Source organism: Podarcis erhardii (assembly GCF_964252035.2).
Source record: "Podarcis erhardii genome assembly, chromosome: 13".
NCBI lineage: Eukaryota > Metazoa > Chordata > Lepidosauria > Squamata > Lacertidae > Podarcis > Podarcis erhardii.
In genome coordinates, this window is record NC_138502.1 from 659803 (window position 1) to 665802 (window position 6000).

General features: G+C 52.5%; 1 protein-coding gene across 3 annotated transcripts in view; it reads right to left on the minus strand.

Moving 5' to 3' along the window:
* KIF1C (kinesin family member 1C) overlaps window positions 1-6000 on the minus strand; it is a 53437-nt gene extending 47437 nt beyond the window's left edge. The window contains exons 1-2 of one of the 3 annotated variants that reach the window (XM_081835614.1): window positions 3467-3738; window positions 3113-3268 (exon numbers count right to left, since the gene is read on the minus strand). The gene's annotated coding sequence lies outside the window, so the exon portion shown is untranslated. Of the gene's footprint in view, window positions 1-3112; window positions 3269-3466; window positions 3739-5728 lie in introns of those variants that run through there. The other 2 variants (XM_081835612.1, XM_081835613.1) reach the window with 2 other exon arrangements.

The window sequence follows — 6000 nt, forward strand, 5'->3', positions numbered from 1 at the left end:
GTGGCAGCGGGAGGCCCCATTAGCTAAAGTGGTACCTCTGGTTAAGAACAGTTTCAGGTTAAGAACGGACCTCCAGAACGAATTAAGTTCTTAACCCGAGGTACCACTGTATGCTGATTCAGGCCTAAACAAACAGAATCAAACTCGCTGAGAAGCACCAATTTCACACTGGAGTCTCCCTTCTCAGTTTGTGGCAGCAGATGTTACAAACTTTAAAGGAGGGGAAACAGAATCCCACAGGGTGCCCAAAGGTCCCACTGCATTTCTGAATAGCTCAGTTGGTGAGAGCCTGGTGCTAATATTGCCAAGGCTGCAGGTTTGATCCCTATATGGGACAGCTGTATTGCAGGGGGTTGGAAGAGATGATCCTCAGGATCCCTTCCATCTCTACTATTCGATGATTCTATGATTCTGCATCACTTTACTAGGGAGAAAGCCTCTCAGGGCTGCCAGGAAGTCTGCCTCAGAATGATCCCAGTACATTCATCAAGCTTCAGGTAGCTGCCGAAAGAAAGCAACCATGTTAGGCCAAAGGGATAAGAATATCAGAAGATGTGAGGCAGGTTGGGATCAGAGGCTGTGACCCAGGGAGCTTTATGGACAAGTGGGGATTCGAACCCTGGTCTTAGTCTGAAACAGTCTAATCACATCACCACCTCTGGCTCAGGCTGATGGAGCAGAGGGAGGAGAAAGGGAAAGATGAAGACGGAGAGGGTGAGGCGAAGGGCAAGATGGAGATCCCTTCCTTGTAGAGCTGAAGGATTTAAGGGCCAAGACTTCACAGTGCCACAAACCTCTAAGGGGGCAGGATTGACAGGCTGTGGAATGACAGGGTTGACTCAGCTGGGGAGGTGCCAGTCAGAACACCAGGGCAGCTGCTGTGTCTGCCGTGTGCGCACATCAAATGGCGCTCCCAGTATTTAGGCAGAGAGCAAAGAACTGACATCCAGGAAGAAGAGTTCGCTTCTCCTTGGCAGGACTGTGAGTGCGAGCCTAACAGTAGGCAATGTCTAGTCCCAGGCAACCACTGTCTTCCTAGGCCCTGCTTGGGATGCTGTGAAGGAGCCACACCCGGACAAGGGATGACAACGCTGGATTTCCCCCACCCCATCAAAACTAGACCAATCAGCCATTCACAGAACCTTCCCCATTCCTGGACAGAGGCAGGGAAACTGAGGCCTGGGGAGAAGGGCTCTAGACCAGCTTTTCCCAAAGGGGGAAGTGGGGTTACCTAGGGGCAAGAGGGGGGCACTGGAGGTGTCAAAGACTATCTACAGCAGACATGGCCAAACTTGGCCCTCCAGATGTTTTGGGTCTACAATTCCCATCATCCCTGACCACTGGTCCTGTTAGCTAGGGACTATGGGAGTTGTAGTCCCAAAACATCTGGAGGGCCAAGTTTGGCCATGCCTGAACAGGATTTGACAAATGCATGGAGGAGGAGAGGACTATCTTTGGCTACGAACCGGGATGGCTATGTTCTGAAGCAGACCCACAAGACCTTCTTCACAAAGCAAGCTGGGCGGGGGTGGGGAGTGGAATCACTTTCCTCCACACCCCCTCAGCAGCCAAGACAGCAGGACAGCCACCACCTTGAAGAGCACCCTCCCAACTGCAGCCCAGCATTATAGGAAGACACCATAGGGAGACACACAGCAGACCTAATTGCTACTGGTGAAACAGATCCTTGACTTGCAGAACTGGCCACAGAAACGGGGGCAGGGGGAGAAGGAGAGAGGGAGAGAAAGAAAGAGAAGGTGGATTTGTTTTTCTGTACTGTCCATGCATTCACAGGGAAGGCAATGTGCAGCGCATGATGAAGCAGGCAAGTTCCCATGCCAAGCTAGCTGAGCAAAGCTTTTTGCCGGGCCGGCATTGCGGCTCTCCCTCTACCCAGAGGCTTTCTGGCAAAGCAGGGGATATTTGATCAGCTGCCTGGACCTCAAAGAGCAGTCATGAGAGACAGGATCAGGAGGGCTTTTGCTTACAACAGGCCAAGGCAAATGGGAACGGCTTGGACAGATAAACACACACACACAAGGCAATGATCACACACGCACACCAAGGCAGTTGGAGAAACCTGTTAGAAAAGCAGCACAATATGTTCAAGGTAGCTATGTTGGAAAAGGAAAAACTCCAAAATCCATGTTTGGTAACCAATTTGGGCAACAGGTGGGAGAGAGTGGAGGCTTTCCAAGACGTTTGGGTGTAAAACTCAGCAGCCTCAGCCACAGAAGGCTACTCCAAGGTACCCGCAAGCAGAACTGAAGGAACTGCCACAGCGAGAGAGAGATAGGTGCTGCCACCCATACCTGGGACAGAGTCACACAGGGTCCAAGTCAAAGGCTATCTGGTTCGGCCTCGAGCCCAAGGGGACCAGCCTCCTCCCTTGCCAAGCAACCCAGACATCAGTGGGTGCCAAGAGGAAAAGCGGACGCCTTGCGAGAGCTGCTTCCAGCCTGAGCAACTCAAGGAAGTGAGCCAAGCCACGCGATGTAGGGGGTGAAGCAAAGGAACGTCAGCTCAGGATCACCATCCGTAAAGAAATCCAAAGAAGGGGCTATTGCACACAACCCAGCATGGAAACGCAGGCATATAGGAAGCCACCTTAAGCAGGGTCAGGCCAGCAGTCCATCTCACTCAGTACTGACTGCACTGACTGGCAGCAGCTGCACTCCAAGGGGTTCTCTCCCAGCCCTATCCAGAGATGCCATCAGAACCTGGGACCTTCTGCATGCAAAGCGGATGCTCTACCACTGAATCATGGCCCTTGCCCTGTCCTTGGTCACTGCAGGCCCTAACATCCCATGGAAAGGGGAGGGCAAGAACTAAGGTCATATAGGACAGTGGGGAACCCTCCTCAGTTCCCAAAATGCCACAAATGCAGTATCAGAGATTCTTCTCACTGGTAGAGAGTAGGCTAAATGGCTAAACGGCCTTTCCTGGAAACGGAGAACATAATTTAGAACAAAGTCAATTTCCCTAGAATTTAGCAGTCACATTCCCCGCCCCCCCTAACCTCTCTCCCAAATATTCACAGAATCATATGATCACAGAGTTGGAAGGAACGCTGAGCACAACAGCCGTCCCTGGCTGGGCTCGAACCACCAACCTTCTGCTTAACAGCCGGACACACTGACCCATTGCGCCACCTGAGGGATTAGATAGCACCAAGCTGGACAGCTTCTGAACTGTTTAAACTGCGGCAGGATTCAAGGTCAGGTGGAAGGGCCCTCTCTGAACAGAGAGCCTGGAAACCTATCCACCCCTTTTAAAAAATAAAAATTTTGTGAGGATATTAGGAGAACGTCCAAGCTTTTAAGAACATGCCATGGGCAAAGCGGGGGGGAGCACTGCCACTATCCAAGTTCACAAAAACAACACACGTTTTTCTTTGTTCAGTGTAAAGCCAAACACTTTCCATAGCACCAGGACACAACCCACCAAGCACTGCTGCCTCCATTACCTTGTTAACAACGGATGAGTACTTGGGAAGCATTTACAATCAGCCACAGGAATGGTTTCAGGCCGCAGCACGCTCCATGGATACCAGAAAATTTGCCCGACCACTATACGAAGGGGTCTCGTCTGTATACGTCCACCTCAGCTGACCCAAATAAGCGGTGTCATTTTACCTATCTTATGCTCCCAAGAGGAGAACACAACAGCCTGCCCTTCGATAGGACCCAGAGACAGAGCAACTTTGCATTCTCCCTCATCCCCAACGCACCCCCCGGATCGGGAATGTTTCTGTGTATTCGGAACATAGACGAAGGACCGGTCATTCTCCTAAAAATAACTCCTGACAACAAGGGACGTGTATCTTATGCTCCCAATCTCCACCTCCCGACTTCTCGTTGCTCGGGCATGACCTGGGACAAATGATAAACCCCACCACCAACACCCAGTATTGCCTCCACCAACATCAGGAGACTCCAGAGCGTCACACCCCTGGGGATTTGAGGAGGGAGGCGGCAGTCAGGGTTATGGTATCCTTTCTGCTACCAGAACACAGAATCCTTCACTTGCCTCAGGGCAGGGTCAAGGACCAGAAAAAAAATCCCAGTGACATTTTAAACTCCTTAATTCATACATCCTACAGTCTTCCCACCCCAAACAGGCACATCTCCCGCCTACGTCAGATTAGTGTTTTCAAATCTCATTGAAAAACAGGAACAGCAAGCAGGGATTCAATGTCCTCCTCCTAGTGTTTGAGGGTGGTTCTGGGAATGGCCGGCACATTGGAGCGGCAACTGTCACAAACTTCACAAGGCCTCTGCAAGTGGGTAGAAGGATTATTGGAACCAACAGGCCAAATGGACCATCAAACCCAGAACCCCAAAAGCAAGACGGGAATGCTTGCCTGCCTCCATCAACCCCCACATACAAAATTAATGTAGAGCCAACACAGAAGAGCATCTAACAAAACAGGCTGTGCTCCATGGAAGCTTTCTCTGATGCAATGAACCTATGACGTTTCTCAACAAGCAGAGAGAACAGCTAACAGGCAACTTAAGCAAGTGAGCCAAGCCGTAAATGGGAAGAAGCATTACTGGGGTGCTACTGCTAGCTGGGTCTGGTTGTAGCACTCTGTTTGCTAGAGGAAGAACTTTTCCTAGCCTCCCATTGTAAGTGGGTTTGGAGGAAAGTTCCAGGGATTGGGGGGGGGACTCCCCCCCCCACGCTTAACCCCACTGATCCCCACAATAAGAACCCACCCGATGGATTCAAAAGACAATAAAGGAGATTCCAAACATTAGGAAGAACTTTCTGACAAGTAACAGCTGTTTGACAGCGGGATGGACTCCCCTGGAAGTTGGCGGGATCTCCTTGGTTGGAGGTTTTCAAACGGAGCTTGCATGATCCTCCGTCAGGAATCTTCAGCTGCGATTCCTGCACTGCGGTGGGGTTGGGCTAGATGGCCCTTGTGGGGTCTCTTCCCACTCTATGGCTTCTGGTGGTTCCCTCATTACGAGAAGCACAGCTACAGGGAACCAGGCAGAGGGCCTTCTCGGTAGTAGCACCCGCCTTGTGGAATGCCCTCCCATCAGATGTCAAAGCGATAAATAACTACCTGACATTCAGAAGACATCTTAAGGCAGCCCTGTTCAGGGAAGTTTTTAATCTGTGATATTTTAGTGTATTTCTGGTTTTTATGGAAGCCGCCCAGAGTGGCTGGGGAAACCCAGCCAGATGGGCGGGGTACAAATAATAAATTATTATTATTATTATTATTATTATTATTATTATTATTATTCTATAGCCATAAGTTAGGAGTTTTGGTACAAGTGTCCAAAGCAAGCCTTGAAGCCCTCGCAGGGCTCCTTTTCCGCGAAAGCAGCAAGACGAAAAAGGGAAAAAGTCCGGGGAAGTTTTCGCTGCGCACCCAAACCTCCCGCCTCCCATCCTCCCATTGCGCTTTCAAGCTACTCCGATGAAAGGATCCCCTGCCTACCCGGCCCAGACTCCAGCCGCCCTCCTGCTCCCGCTCCCCGCGCAGGAGATCCTCCAGCGTTGCAGGAATCCTTCTGTTTGTCTTGAGGGCGCCGCCGGGCACGGGCTCTGCGCCTGGCGCGCAGGAGGGGATCCCTGCGCCCTGCGCTCCCGCTCGGCCTCCCCCGGCATTCCGATACAAGGCGCTGCCCGCCCGCCCGCCCGCCTCTCTTTCTCCCCGGGGATGGATGCGCCACCCCCTCACCCTCGCATCCCCCCCCCCAGAAGCGCTCACCTTCCTGCGCAGGGGGTCCCGCCAAACTTCGCCCCGCTCCCCGGCGCTGCAACGCCCAACTTTATAGAGACTTTTTCTGTTCCTTTCCCCCCTCCGCCCCCGAACTTTTCCTCGCTCTTAGGGCTGCGGATGCTGCATCACTGCCGCGGCCGGGGGAAGGGAAGGGTTGGGGGCGATCTTCGCGGGGGGGGGGCCTTCAAGGGGGCGCCCTCCCCGGCGCGCAATGGTGGCGAGGTGGAGCAGCAGCAGCAGCCGCCGCCACAGTTGCCGGC